Source organism: Ptychodera flava, chromosome 19, assembly GCF_041260155.1.
Source record: "Ptychodera flava strain L36383 chromosome 19, AS_Pfla_20210202, whole genome shotgun sequence".
Taxonomy (NCBI): domain Eukaryota; kingdom Metazoa; phylum Hemichordata; class Enteropneusta; family Ptychoderidae; genus Ptychodera; species Ptychodera flava.
The window spans coordinates 10460180-10475256 of record NC_091946.1 but is presented as its reverse complement, the minus strand read 5'-3'; the positions used below and the strand labels follow the sequence as shown (position 1 = coordinate 10475256).

The 15077-nt window shown below is 37.8% G+C and overlaps 2 protein-coding genes across 5 annotated transcripts in view; one reads left to right on the top strand and one right to left on the bottom strand.

Moving 5' to 3' along the window:
• Positions 1-15077, bottom strand: part of LOC139118527 (26S proteasome non-ATPase regulatory subunit 1-like) — a 168025-nt gene that overhangs the window by 61785 nt on the left and 91163 nt on the right. The window lies entirely within an intron of this gene.
• The window catches only part of LOC139118530 (5-hydroxytryptamine receptor 2A-like), an 86760-nt gene that overhangs the window by 16479 nt on the left and 55204 nt on the right, over positions 1-15077 (top strand). Inside the window, exon 1 of one of the 3 annotated variants that reach the window (XM_070681873.1) lies at positions 5542-5660. The exons of 1 other annotated variant lie outside the window; for it this stretch is intronic. The gene's annotated coding sequence lies outside the window, so the exon portion shown is untranslated. Of the gene's footprint in view, positions 1-5541; positions 5661-10213; positions 10366-15077 lie in introns of those variants that run through there. One more of the 3 variants, XM_070681872.1, reaches the window with a different exon arrangement.

Genomic DNA, 15077 nt, shown 5'->3' with positions numbered 1-15077 from the left:
AAGGGGGAGAAACATGAGATGGATGGAGATCACGAGACAAAAAGAGAGAGAGGGAGAGACAGGGGGTAGGAGGGAGGGAGGAATCAGATGGGAAAGATCAACAGAAATACAGAGAGACAAACAGACAGACATACACAGACTAACATACAATATACTACTTTCACTCACAGTTTGTACTTTGAACATTGCAAGGTGTACGAAACTGATGAAATTTCCACGACAAAGTACTGTAGATATGGTGTTATGCTGTAACAATGGAAACACCTGTCTGATGCTGCAATCACACTAATGAAATCTTTAACCTCTTTAAAAAAATATTTATGACCAAAGCTATCCAACTGTACAAAGGAAACCGCTTTGCTCCACTTTTTATTAGTCTAGACACTCAAATGACTGGATGCCATATAAGAAACATCACTGTTGTTGATTACCCACGCTGAAATAAAGGTGAACTTTCCAGATTAGCTGGAGTTCATTTGATTAAATTGGAGACCAATCACAGTGTAGATGCTCCCGTAATGTCCATTTTATCTGGTCAGAGTATTAACAACATCACAATATTGCTCATCAACTGCACCACCCATCAGTTGCCCGGGGCATTTGTCTGTGTTTCAAGGATGATCTGGAACCGAATCAGTCATTCAAACATCTTTGGATGAACTGGGGTTTTTTTCGTCACTACAATATATTGTGTTTTATTTACACTATCACCAGCTTGCCTAATGTACAAGGTGAGTTTCAACCATCATCCACAGTGGAATACGCAATGAGGGATAAAGTACCTTGCCAAAGGCCACAACACCATGCCAGCGTGTTTAACGGGATACAGTCGTCGGAACTGCGCTCAAAGGTCGTATGGAACCCATATGACCAATGTAAACACTGTATCCTAGGTACGATGGTGATTGATGAAAGTTACAAGATGTCTGTCATAATCTACATCGTATAATTTAAATGTTGCAGCTATGATGATGAGGTACATCTAGATATCATGCACGAAATACATTGTCTGTAAACAAGAAACTCACACAGGTGCAGTTTCCCATTGATCATCATCATCCGATGGTGTATGCCAGCCAAGTGATGCCTTCAAAGATTTGATCACTCCACAAGCTAGCAAACTGTAATACTATTATCCAGATGACAGTTTGCTGAAATCTTTTCCTTCAATTTTAATTCAGTTTATAAGCACAAAGACTTGGGTCAAATCCACAAGTCAGTCAGTTCAAGTTGTATTTCAGCAACTCTCACTGGAGGTCTGTATCTCACATTCCCCTGCCAGGGTAAGTGACTTGCTTCTCAGCATATGTATTTTTACTGTGATCCAACATGCCGATTACGCCTTTCTAAGGTTATCTGTCTTGGTAGACTGGGGACCAGTTCCACATGGGTCGTGTTTATTTGCAAAATGTCTTCATCTTTCCTCAAATGATCAAATACCTGACTTTTCACAATAGACGATGTTGCTCACACACACACACACATGATATTATTCCTCCCCACCAGTAAACCTCATGTTTTCAAACATGCTTTTGAGAGTACAGCATGCACTTGTGAATGACACACAAAACATAATGGTGAAAAATCTGCCAGGGTAACATCTCCTGGCCTTTTAATTGAGTTATACCAGTAGTCTAATACTGTAGGTCAATATGCTGTACCCATCTATCAGTGGTCTAATACTATAGGTCAATATGCTGTACACATCTTCCAGTAGTCTAATACTATAAGTCATGCTGTACACATCTGCCTCTATAGTCATCAGAGGTGACCAACTGGGATTCTGCTATGTGTGGCAAGGAAGGAGAGACAGACATCTTGGTTGAAATGAAGTCTGCATGATTTATTAGGCTAAAGTGTGTAATTTTCTGATAACAACTGGTTAATATACCTTGATGATGTCTTCAAATGCACAATAGGGAAGATGACAGAAAAAGCAATTAACAATTAAAATAATCAGACTGCTATCTGTTTCTAGTTCCCCAAGAGATCCTCCCACTTTGTTCTCATTTCTATGACTGCTAGCATAGACTCTACTTCCACTACACAAATTTAATACTTCCTACTCCATTTTACACTTCCTATCACTTTACTATTACTTCCTACCACTGGTGTCACTGTGTGCAGTTACAGCCACTGATCTGCAATTGCTTGCATTGCAGCTATAGCCATTACTCACACTACTGCTTCAACAGTCACGACGCAGTAAGGAGTAGTTGTTGGCTTATCAGTTTTCCGGGTCTCAATTTCATTGTCAAGGACTTTCGAGGAGGCTTCAGGATTCCAAGGATTTTCAAGGATTTTCAAGGAGCATATATGGGCCATGCAAATTATCATTCTGAGTTTATACTGCAACTTCTCCTTAGAATAACTACTACTTCTATAACATAACGGCAGCTGTATTACTAAGCTAGTAGTCATATAGCAGTAGAAGTAATACTACAGTTGTTATAGCCAATATGACAACTTAAAACGTCACTGTAAAACAACGGTACAACTAAAAATTGTCCAAATTGGATCTCTATCCAAAACATCTATAAAAAAGGCTCCAGCTAATTATGACTACTGCCATAAAGGTCTCGCTCAAACTTCAACCGAGCCATCTTTTTGAACATTAATCTTCCTTTAGGGCATTTCAATAACGCTGTTTGGCCTCTGTGTAATTGCTTGGCATGAATAGAAAGGAAAACAAAGAAGATAATATGTTTTTTCAATCAACTCTGCTCATAATGGAAAGAGCTTAACTCCATTGCGATAGGCATGCCCACACATGCCGAGACATAATTAACATCATTAACTGTGGATAGATATCACAATGGGACTTGCGGTAAACAATTGGCGCAATGATGAAAAGCTGAAGGCTGATGTTTACTTAAATTAATATGATATCCTTTGTGAAATTCACACTTATGAACACAAAGCAAAAGAATGGAGAACGAAGAACCACCAGCGAATTTGCAATGCGAAGTCAGAACTATTTACCTACAGTATATCTTGTTTACGATGAAACTTGAATTTACTCAATCTCATTGAATAATACTTCCCATTCATGTATCAGAAATTCTGGAATGCCGGTTATCTTTTCAATGCCGTTTACTCGGATCATGTACGCATGAATGGGTACCTGGAATGATATTTCTAGGTTTTGAGGATGACAGGCTGACACAGAGTAATATTGAACATATGATTTATCACCAAGTGTTTTTTGGGTTTCTTTTATTTTCAACGAGCCGCATCCGGCGCTGTTTTTCTAATCAACAGTATATTGAATTGCGAAGGATGAAAAAGCTATTTGGTGATTTAATGAAATGACTTACTGGCCATCGGTGTAATTGTTCAAAACTGACAGGTGTTTCTGTTATAGAAAGTATACTATAATCTGGGTTCCCAAGAGAGTTTGAATACTAAAAGTCTCCCTTGGGTGAAATGTGAAATGGTCAATTGAAGATATGTATGCGTGCCAGACATGATCAGAGCAGAGAAGGACTGACAATTCATATGCAGTTGCCACAAACCTTAATTGTTTTTTCGAATTAAATATCTCCGTTGAATTTCTTTTTGTGTGCAATTTTTAGCCACAATGACCACATCACAAAACCAATACTTTAACTTTGTGACTGATTCTATTCATAATATCTTCATTTTGCACAGTTCATCATTGCAAAAACACTGATCAGTCTATTTTAATACGTGCATGACACTTTTCAAAATTAATTAGTATGATTTATCGGCGATGTAAAAGGACATGTTAAAGACCTTTCAGTAGCATGCTAGCTGCAAGGTGAAGAATGGGAGATTTGAGATCGGATGCGTACCTGAACGGTTGATAAATGCGACGAAAAGTGATTTTTATTCAAAACATCGCTTGAGTTGAAATCAATTTAGTAACAATGCAATGTGTGTGTGAATTATGAGATTATTCCATTAAGCCAGGCAAGAGGGATTTCTGCCGGTGCTCTCTTCTGAATGCAAAATCTTTAAAGCCCACCATCGTGAAACCTGAATTATGAACAACAAACAGTTACTCTGATATGGTCATTTGCAATAACCTGGTTATAGATGACCCCCATATAGCCAAAGTTAGAAGGTGAAACCAGAAACACAACCTGGCATCTCTGGCCAGTCACCTCAGCATAAAGAAAACTGTACGATGATTGGTCAACTGTCATTCAAGGAAAGTTGAACGCACCAATTAAAAACAAATTAGCATTCTTTGTCAGGGAAGGTCATAAAAACTAGTAAAATAATGGAGCAAGTTTTCTTTTGAATTTTCAAATACCCTGGATTTCTGTAAGAGGTTACGTTCTGAATACGTAACTATTGTACAGTGGCTTTCCTATTGAAATTACAACTTTCCTTCCAACAAAGAAAACACAATGTCATTCAGTTTATTATGAACAACAACAGCATTAGCACTAATGTGGCCAGCTGTAACAGCCAGTCTATTAATATCATATTTATACCAAATCACCTTGTCCAGTATGGTTAAAAGCTAGTACATGTATCATTCTGTCAGTATCCTTCAAACTATCTAAATATAATGCCTAACCTGGTCTGTTTAAGGTAGAATGCGCCTCGGGGACAGATAGTTGGATCTCAATTTTCTTCAATTCTTTTCTGATCTACCACTTGTGGGGGCTCATTTTAAAGCTCTTGGAGAAAGAAATATTTTCACCATCTTAGTTCCTTTCGAAAATCAAAAATTTTATTTTTTACCACTGAGTTAAAGGAGATTGGCGGTCATTTTGAATTTAAGATATTGTTAAATGTTAGGTAATTTGTTTCTCTAGTTCATAAATTTGCACGGTGACTCCTGTGTGTTATTCTTGATATGGTAAGAGTACGGATGAATGTTAGACTGAGGAAATTTTGAACAAAAGCTTAGAGATTTAGGAGTGAGAGTGCTGGACTTGATCTGGCTTCACTCCAGATTTAACAGCTACTGAACTGATGAAAATTGTACCAGAGAGGAAAAGTCACAGTGAGGTTGTTTAGTCTCCTCTTTCTTTCACTGTACGATTAATTTCATTCGCTGATTTATTCATAAACATCAACGATGGTTGATGCTGAGAATACCAAAACCTGGTTACAATGCTTCTTATCAGCAAACGCTTACTTCATTTTGAGGGAAAAGTTGCCATAGCAACTGGAAGGCACTCAAGCAACTGCCTGTTACACTAGATCATGCATTACATTCGGTTTTTTTTACAAAACCGCTTTCTAACAAAAGCCAAAGGATCTGAAATAGTCCAACTGCATATGGAGAAACACGGAATGCAGGATAAAGAACTCCATTTGTTTGTTACCTTGTTATGCCATCACAGAGTAACTGAAATGTGATGCTGAAATTCAATTTGGATCAATTTCATCCCATTTCTTGCACGCAGTTATGCAAGCAATTGAATAAAAACCCTGTCCGTGAAACTTGATATGATATAAATATTCATTTTTCAAACACAGTCTGCTCAAAGAGAGAGGGTCAATCTTTTGTTGTGACATTCCGCGATAACAATAATCCCCTGATTTTTAAGTTATGCTGGTCTGGTTCAGTTGATTGGAATTACTTGCTAGTAACCAGACAGTGTGTAAGCTTACTCGGTCTCTGATGGAAAAATAACCACTGTGACAGGACAGAAAGAGAATGCTTGCCACAACAACAGGTATGCTTTACACTGCTCTATCAGTCAGAGAGAGAGAGAGAGAGAGACAGAGAGAGAGAGACAGACAGACAGAGACAGACAGACAGAGAGACAGACAGACAGAGAAAGAGGCAGACAGAGACAGACAGAGAGACAGACAGAGAGAGACAGATGGGAGAGAGGGGAGACAGGGGGAGAGGATGGAAATAGAGGAGATAAACAGACAGGGAGGACAAGGCAGAGACAAACAGGGTGAAAGAGACTGAGAGAGTGGGTGGATGGAAGACTGAGGGAAAATACAGATCTAGAGAGAGTCAGAAACATTGACAGGAAGACAAACAGGTGGTCAAACTATCAACTTTCACAGAATCACTTCTCACAGGACCTTAACCACGATATAAAGCAACTGACTGCGCCCGGCTGATGTTTGCACATAAACCTAGATGTTCTAGACAGTGTCCTACATGTTCACATTTCTTGCTATGATTTGTGGCGTCTTAAGGCAGAAAAGATCTCAGGTCTAAACCTTTTCACTTCCTCACAGGAAGACCTCTGCTCATGTTTTTCTAATAAACCGGTCACAGAGTGATAATTCAGCTCTAGCTTTTTAAAAGTCGTCACCATATGCTGCAATTTGTAAGATAGATTGTAGGCATGTGCTACATTTTGATTTAAACCCGTCATTAATTATTTCAAGAAAACGGCACACAACTTCCACAGGATTCATTTCGTGACGTGTTGAAAGATTACGACAATAGCGTCACTCTGATGGATATATCGTCGACGACTCCATAGGGATGGTGGGAACTTCAATCCGGAGTGAAACCAAAGGGGGAAGAGTGTGGGAGGGGCAGTTGGGGTCAGTTACCACTGTAGCTATAAGGGCATAGTGGCCATGGCAGATAGTGGATCGGTATGCTTTAAAGGGCAACCATGGCAAATAAATGGTGAACAGACCACTGTGAAAAAGGTTGGTCACCATAATATGTGAAGGTCTAAGGACCTTGGATGGAAGACTTTTACTGCTGTCATGATGATATTTTAAGATATGCAAATGTGATTTCTACCTTTTTTGCTGTTTAATTTTGACCAAAACTACTGCTTAAACTCACTGTTAATCGAAAACGTAGCATATATATTGTGTACTGGTATCATAAATGCAAGATTTGTCATGGCTTATCAACATGTTGCCAGAAGACTGAATTTCCACTTTAACTGAAGTAAAAAAAAGCCCGCGATTCGTTTTACTTCAACGCAGGTTCTACTATTGACATGAAGGCCATTATTGGATTAAACTTTTGCTTGAAACATACACGTTTATCAGCCTGACCTGCCAATGTTTGGTCAGGGTACCACTAATCCAAAATCACCAACAGATGCTATCGTTTTCAATAGCTAATTGCTTCCTGGGCAGGAAGTAAGGTGATCGTGGGGACATGTACTGTACATCTGGGAATGCCAAAAATCCAGTGGCACCGAACTCTACAATAGCAGAAATTACTTTTAGCCCATGGCACCGGTTTGCAGCTTGGGATACTAATTGCCCTGGGTTTTCTCGACACGGAGTGACACAGAACGCTGATGATCGCGTCTCATTAGCAGAGTAATTGGACAGCCCTCTGGTGTGTAAGGTATTATTTCTGTTCTCATTCTCTAAAAAAACCTCCAAATTGCTTCAAATGTCAAAATTATTTTTAACAGCCTGTGTTTACATCTCTGTATTTCTCTTTTGAACGATTACAACTCTGGAGAAGCATATTTGCTTGCGGAGAATCTGTAAAGCAGGTGGAAGGAAATTCACAGGGTAACGCCTTCTTCGGTATGTGTGTGGTACGTTTCACGGTGTGAATCACGCCGATTAGAAGAGTGTCACTTGTGAAAACACTGCGACTTTTCCCACATAAATCTGGGCAAATTTTACTCATCACTTCTCCCTTGGCTGCTTGCAAAAAGCTGCGGCTGCGCTGTTTCAGGAAACTTGATGGTGTAATAAAATGAAGAGAAAACACTTTTGTCATCTCCTGAGTGATAGTTTGGCATTTCTGTGCACATAACTACCCTAGTCTGGATAACACAAATACATAATCATTGGGAAAATTCTGTCAGACTAAAATAAGACTCGGTGCTTTCTCGTAAAGCGCACTAAGTCACAAAGAGTGTAAAATCACAGTCTTCTAGTTTTGACTTTAATGATACTTTCATCATTTTTGTTCTGTAACACAAGTAGATTTTCTCATTCTTGTCATCTAGTATATTGAAATATATATATATAAGGTATGAACCTTGGAAACATAGCACGGTGTGTTGTGTTATTTTTGACAAGTAAATTCTAGTCTAGACAAAATCTCATTTGTCCGCTTGAACATCACATATTACACACAGTCTGTATTGATAGGGTTGTTATCAGAGTCGTACAGTTGCAAAGTATACACGATTTTACACTCACAAACTTTCAAAAACATGTCCACATACGTTTTGCCTTCGGGTGTGTTGTTCTCAGTCCAAAGTCAAATTTTACGATGTTGCAAACGATATATGTCCTTGTTGTTGTTTATTTTTGGATATCAAAGGTTGAAGGTAGCCGACAAGTTTGAACCATGCAGTCAATGGTCATGCTGAGATCTGACTTCAAAATCCCAAACGTACCATTTTCATTTTCCCACACAATTTATGAGAGAGAATTTCTCATCCTTCGTCATGCAATGACATAGACAAGATATTCCTGAATGGGTGGACTAATCCATTCATAGATAGGGGGATTTCAAGGTTTGCATAGAGATAATGCCCCTGATTTTATTGAACATCACTTGTAAACATACAGCTTTGAACAATTTGGGTTGGGCAACTTGGTAAAAGGTAAGAACGTAATCAGCATGTTAGCTCTTGGCAAGAAGGTGAGAAATTTTTTCTTTCCACATTTTTTTAATTGTTATTCAATAAAGTAACAATCAACAGCTGTTTACCATAATACTCATCTTATAAATTATTCATACTTCCAATACCAATTTGTTGATGTACATGACCATAAAAATTTAAAACAACAACAACAAATTTACACTAGCATTAAAGCATATTTCGTTTTCAATCATAACAGGAAATCACAGTAAATATTTAGTTTAAAACGAAAACGAAAATATCTCAAGCGATAAAACACCCAATCTTGTGCAGACTGCAGTAATACATAGTACATTGGTATTGCCATTCATATAATGTGGCAAATACATCGACATCATCGAGTAATTTGCTTACAATGCTACCAGCGTATCGCATCGTTCCATTCACTCTGACCACAGTGTCAATGCGTCAGAGGAAAAACATCCTACTGAGAGCTTCAATGACGATACAGAGTAACTGTCACAAACATAATTTCTATACGGTGCAAACAAAAGCATTATGACCCACACACGCTGGTAGAGTGCTTGTTAAAACGTACTACCAGGATGTTTGTTGATGACCTTGAGCAAAGAACTTGTGAAAAGGTTTTCTTAACAGGGCTCTATAGCAAGATTTTAATGATATATTGGCGATATTGTCAATTAATATTACTGCAAAGACAGCAATGAAAATACTTAAATACTCCTCCTGAATATCAAATGACATAACTGTTTCCCGAAGAAAGCACCATTTTGAGAATTCTGATCATCAGACAAAATCTTTTGAAAATTGTTGCAATTGAAACATAATCCCTTCATCCCCTCTTTTTCAATATTCCGTTCCGACACAAAATACCAATGGCCTCTATCCTCCCTCATTTGTGGGTGGATCATGAAAACAATCACTGCCGCAGCTCTCTACAAATCAGCCCCTGGAATAACTCTGTACAGTAATAGACTGCTATGATATAAGTCTGATTTTATGGCCATTATAATGAAATTGGAACACTGATGTTAAAGGCCAAATTGCTTTGTAAAGAACAAAACTCCTACATGTTCCAAGCATTCATTCTAATTACACTCTAAAGCTATTAGCCCTCTTTCTATTACACACACACACACACACACACACACACACACACACACACACACACATATATATATTATATATATATAATATATATATATATATATATATAAATAAATAAACAGATTACTTCAACTACAAAGTAATGAAATCTATTACTTAAGTAATGAATTATATATATATAATGTATGTGTGTATGTGTGTTAATATATATATATATATATATATATATATATATACAGATTTATAAAATATATAAAAATAGACACATAGATACATGTGGGCGCTCACACACACACATTTATCTATCCATCCATCCACCCATACATCCTTCCATACATACATACATTTTGAAATTGAGGGCTTCTAGTTTTGTTTCTTATTACAAATTTAGGAAAGCTTAAAATGACTGATAGCTCAACACACTTGATAAATTCATGTTCTGGTAGGTCAGCCGAAAGTCATAATAGTTGAACATTATGAATGAAGAACAACGATTAATGCATATTGCAGTAGTGTGAAATAACACTGCCTGTCACCCCCTCTTATCGTAATGGATCAGTCTTGCATTGTTATGCTAATGACTGGTTGGTTATGATAGGAAGATGTTTAGCAGTTGACAGTGTGAGGTGACTCTGTAACGTGCAAGTTTTTCCTGGTACAAATGTATCGCTCTTCTTACGACAGTGGACTTTATAGTAAGCTGTTTGACCTTCAGCAATTCCAAACAGGATTGAATTCGAGTTGAAATTTCTGCTCACATACTGTAAGTGCGTCTTTTTGAATTTTTTGTTTTTGCCCCTCCCTTTCCTAATATCCTCTTTGAATTCAGAAACATTTGTGCGTTACGATGAGACAGGGCTTAAGATTGATCACTACACAACTTCCGAATGGATACGCTCAGATGCCCATGCTCGACTCACTTTTCCCCGAGTAGCCTACTAAAACGTTGAAACGGCGTGAAGATCATTTTCAACCCAAATTAATAATTTGCAGTAAACTGCAAGACAGGATGATAAAAATTAATGACACATTGCTGGAACTACCGTAACCTTCAGACACAGGCTAATTCATCAGAATCACCTACAACTATTTCAAAGGAACTTCTGCTGTCATTGAGAAAGTCAAGCTTCACTTTTATCAGCTGCTAAGATTGGCTTTTGAAAAATCTCCTTGATAACAGAGAAGTCTAGTATAATTATAGCAAAGTTTTATCAACATATGTTTTCTGTGACTTGATAATGTGACAAAATGGAAAATTTTTGCATAGCCTTAACAGTTGTAAGGCGATTATAAAATTTTTCAAATTTGCTGTTTATCTCCCAACCGACATCACAGATGATTTTCATGTTTTTCCCCTCCAATGCATGCTTGGAATGACACTTGTGACCTGAGACCAAGCCTGGGATTTCCATGAACCAAATCAATTACTTGTACTTCATGTTTCAGTTGATCTAAAAGTGACCCGGGGGAGGGGGAGGGTAAAGGAGAATGCTGGAAAATAGAACTGTTACTCTGTTACCCCTAAATATATGTCAATCTACCTTGCTGCACTGCTGAAAACAATGGGGTCCCATACATCATGGGGATATCTGAGTCCAACTCAGTGAGAGGATTAATTACTCAACTGCTGCCTGAACCTAGTTCATGCTTACCATTCAAATGCGGCGGCAGCACACACACGCACAATCTCAGCCCTGTTTATACTCATAGTAATGCCGGTTGATATTCCCGCTGCATGCCCAGCAGTCTAATAATTTTCTTTCAAACCAAACACAGTGTGAGAAGCAAATTCCTAGCTCCAGTCGGACCTCTAACATCAATCTTTGAACTTTTTCACACCATGATTTTTTTTAATATCAAAAGATTTGATCTGAATAATAAGATCACTGATATGAAAACAGAGGTTTGGAATTCTTTTCTGAACAGAAAAAAATCTCTTTTGAATGTGAACAGTAGTAGAGACGAAAAACAAAGTCAACAAATTCTTCCTTATTGTTGGGGGGTTTCTATAAAAGATGCAAACAGGCCTTTGTGTAAAGTTTTCATGGATTTAATACTGCTAGTGTTAATGAATGACAACGATACAGAAAATTGATCAAATTCAAGGCTTCCCGAGATGTGATATGTATACACAGAGAAGCAAACCAACATGAATTTATGATGGATGAGTTTGTGATGGCATTCCACACAGGGAAAGTTTGCTCAGTACAGCATGATTTATAAAATGTACATCTCAAAAGAAATTTATCCCTTATTTAAACAAATGATAAGATTTATTACCAGCAGGCAAGCAGACCTGCCACCCACCGACATCAATCCATGATGACGTTCGACAAATGAAAAGTTTGAACAGTGGAAAATGATTTATCAAAGACACATCTGATGCGGAATTTATCTGTTTTTTTAAACTGTGTGAGGCTTGTACACAATGACTGCGATACGAGGAGACTTACAACTGTCTCTGTGTGTTCTTTCGTAATTTTATGAAATTTGTCGGCTCATGTGTTAATGCTCCTGGGATAAAACTTGGTATGAATACCAACCGATGAAATAATTCGCACATTGAGCGGACTTCAAAAGATATGATTCCGACAGGAACCATTTTAGAGTGACAAAACCTTTTTTATATGCGGAATATGACGCAAAGTGTACATTCCCTAGGTGTGTAAACGTAAATCCATCATTGTAATTGTAAGCAGTGTGAAATTCTCTATGTGTGACTGCATAATTCTCATTACATATAGAGCCATCAAGACCAACAAAAAATGTCTAAACTGCATACGAACAGTATGGAAAGTTCATAATAGTGCTGTCAGCAGTCATATTCTCATTTTATTTTGGGGGAAGTATGGGGGTCTTATTATGCTTCAGCCCCAATCTTCTGTGCACTATGGTTTGACCTACTTATTATAGCTGGTCCTTCTGGACTCTTGCACTTAGGGGAAGGGGTGGCAAATTGAGTCATACGCTATGTGTTAAATATTCAAGTTACTTTCCATGCCCACTTTTGATCTCAATGTTTATTTGTTGTGAAGTGCTTTTTTCTCTACTATAAAATATTTTTATACAACTCTTTATGATCGTGTATGACAGGAAACATTATTTGAATTGTGATTATGAAAAAGCCCAGTCTGCTCCATTATGATTGCAAATTTTAAATTTTCTTTTTTTTTTCCAAATATTTTAACTTTCAACTTTATCATTTATTTGAATGTCTCCATCCTCATTCTTTTTACATTTTAGAAAAAAAACACGTTTTCAATTTTTGCTGATAAGGTGACTAGACTATGACCCCTGGAAAGTGCCTTGAACAACTAAAACATGTCATGAGTTCCAAAAACAATTTTTGGCAGTTTCTGTAGTTTCTCTGAAATGTCCAGTGGGAGGGCCATGGCATTTTTCACATGGGGTACAATGAGATAACTGTGCGTTTGCACATTCTTTGAGCTTAGATCAGAGTTCGATAAATGTAGCTGCTGTACAAGACACTGCAATTGAAGCAATAAACGTGCAGAGATATATTTCTCTTCAAGGGCATTGTTCCCTATGTAACCTGTACTGACTTCAAAACTCCAATCTGACTGACAGCGATTCCGCCCCAATTTCTGATTATTAATGTCCAATTGCCCACCCAATTGATGGCTAAGATGACCTAGATATGGCTAAAAAAGCACCAATAATTAAATTTCCGATGACACCTCAACCCCAACAACAGCTTGGATGACGGCCGAAAGATTCATGTCTCTATATATACACGCGTATCAGTTCAGGAAATGCATTATCGGTTTTCGTACACTTGTCATTGTTCGAGAGAGTTGTCTGTAGGCAAAGAAAGAGGAACCGAGACAATGGTTATCTGGAAAACCGTTTGATAAGGCCCATTGTGAATTGGTCCAGATCTCCGCATATGTGATGTGACGTATGGGAACCTAAAAAGAAAGTCTATGCTATCGCTTGCAAAGACGTCATCAAAGAGAGCTTTTTCAAGGCCATTAGGGAACACAGCTGACAGCATAGGAAATCACTTCAAACACTCTCGTTCCTGAAAACTGTAATGCTGTACGCTGACAAAGTTCCCCTTTTCCTCAGCCAATAGAAATATTCACTACATCGCTCACCATCAAACCTGTGGCTGGTATTGCATTGTAAAATAAGTTTCCAGACAGTCCGCTCCCTAAAGTTCAAAGACCACACATGGTAACTTTGACTAAACAAGTTCCACAAGTTCAAAATTTATTTTGTACAGCAATGCTATGAAAATACTCAAATCTGATGTTCACAGATAAGTTTGATATGATACTTATTGCACAATTTCCCATCTTTTCTTGGCAATATATATTTTCCTATGCAAGAAAACTGAAACTTGCACCAAGAATGTGTAAGCACTGACAAATAATGGAACTTTCCTAAAAACATTTCGTATATAACAAATGCTGTGTTTTTTGATGATTTTCACGTTGAGGAAACAATGCAACCCAAAACGTTCTTTTTTTGGCCAACATCTCACACCACATTTTTGGATAATGTTCAGGAATGAGGTGATCAGTAAATATTTTTTTTCTGAGATGCAAGACTTAGTTTACCCATTCTCCTGCATACGCACATGGCCCAGTGTTTGAGCAGCGCACCCAGTAATCATAGCAAAGATGTCAAACCAAAGCAACAGATCAGGAGATTCTTTTGAGTTTAAACTCCACCGGGATTCAGTCATCTGAATGAGCAATGCAGTCAGAATGAGATACCTATACTTTGTGCGACTAATGATCAGAAGAATGGCATTTCCAGTTTATCTACTTTGGGGGCCGAGGTCACGACCTGACAAAGGTCGTGTGATCTGAGCTTCACCTCAGACGTGATGTGTAGATGATTGTTTTGGTTAAATAAGGTGGTCACAGACTGTTCAGTTCTCTGAGGGTATGAAAACTTCTAGTATTAAAAGCGGAATTTGGCAGTAAGTTGGCTGTGACACTCTTAGTTTAAGGACGTTTGGTTACAAACCTGGCCTGAAAATTTACTGAACAACCTCTAGGTCCATTCAATTCGATGGCAAAGATTGTTAGGTGATAAGTTCCAATGTGGCTGACATGTAACAAATTATTTGTTATCATTCTTATGGCTACTTTGTAACAATGTTCAAACTATGCATCTAGCAACTTTGTAGCAATGTTTAAAATATACACTTTAGGTGACCAGTTACTTTTTGAAAAACTGAAACCATTGTTGCCAAAGAGCTGTAATTTTCATAGAACACAATCTCTAAATGTGTTGATGCCTTCACAAATGTTGGAATATAATGTCATTTTCATGCATACCATGGACAATTTAGGGACTTCAAACAAGTATGGACTGATCAAATAACAACATTAGGCTTTTGCGCTACCGACTGGTGTTTGCTATATTCTCAAGCTATCATTAAGTCGGCTTCATTTTAAGATATTAAAGGCTGCTTTGCCAAGACGCTATTACAGATGAAAA